The following is a 1,123-nucleotide window of genomic DNA, read 5'->3' as shown; positions in this document are numbered from 1 at the left end:
TCATTATTGTTCAATAGCCCCATTTGTGGAATATGAAAATATGTCATGCCTTGCAAATGAAGACAGCTGGATGCCCAAAACCTGGTCTGAAGTATTAAGTAGACTGAAAGTCTTAACATATTCTTTTTTTCTAGTATAGCAAAATTGTTGTTTATTAGATACATCCTTAGTTCTTAAGACTAGGCAGGGATGGTGGTGGGGATGTGATTTTAAAAGGTAGGTTACCTCTTTACCCCATGGGGGCCTGGTGTGCAATGGCTGCAGACAGTATGTAGTGTGTATGCAATAGTGTAATGCAAGCAGCCTATTGCTTGTATGAGTTGCCCTAAGGAACCTTGGAGACAGCCCTTTCCAGTGGACATTCATGTCTGGCATGCTCTCCCTAGTCTAGGCTCCAGACAGATATGCACAATACATTTGGAAAGCCCCAGGGCACAGTGGCCAGGGTCCACATTGGCAGAGTCATAATGTCCATTGGCACCAAGTTGCAGAACAAGGAGCAGGTGACTGAGGCCCTATGCAGGCCAAGTTCAACTTCCCTGGCTGCCAGAAATCCACATTTCCAAGAAGTGCGGTTTTACTAAGTTTAACGTGGATGAATTTGAAAACTTGGGGGCAGAAAAGTAGCTTATGCCGGATGGAGAGCTGTAGGGTCAAATACATCCCCAGTTGTGCCCTGCATTCATAAAAGCCTTGATGCCATCCCCTGCTTACTCCCACCCACCAATAAATACTACTTTCCTGTCTAAAATAAAATGAAAGTCTACTTTTTCTTACATTAAAGCTGTATGGGAGGAAGACTTTGAAGTTTTTATTTTAATACTGAATTTCCATTTGGTAGGTGGAAAGAAAAAAAAGGGGGAGGTTGCCAACTATTTAAGCCTCACCTACTTGGAAAGGTTAACTCATAAACACTGTAATGAACCAGGATTTGAGGCCAACCATCCAAGGTGCCAATATGGCATCCTGTGACGGGAGAAGAGGATAGAGGAGTAAAAGAGGCAGGGATCATATGAGAACACCTAGCAATCTAGTCACCTAGTCACCTTCATTTTCTCAAACCTGCTGTTTCCAAGAAGCAGGAAGTCAGTGAGAAAAAAATATACTTCCCTCATTCGGGTCC

The 1,123-nt window shown here is 43.2% G+C and overlaps 1 pseudogene; it reads left to right on the top strand.

The window, feature by feature from the left end:
- Window positions 1-201: 201 nt before the first annotated feature.
- LOC129629404 (uncharacterized) lies at window positions 202-347 on the top strand (annotated as a pseudogene).
- The last annotated feature ends 776 nt before the right edge of the window (window positions 348-1,123 follow it).

The sequence above is a fragment of the Bubalus kerabau genome, chromosome 15, assembly GCF_029407905.1.
Source record: "Bubalus kerabau isolate K-KA32 ecotype Philippines breed swamp buffalo chromosome 15, PCC_UOA_SB_1v2, whole genome shotgun sequence".
Taxonomy (NCBI): Eukaryota; Metazoa; Chordata; class Mammalia; order Artiodactyla; family Bovidae; genus Bubalus; species Bubalus kerabau.
Note: the sequence above shows the minus strand (reverse complement) of the source record. Positions and strands in the feature narration are given on the sequence as shown.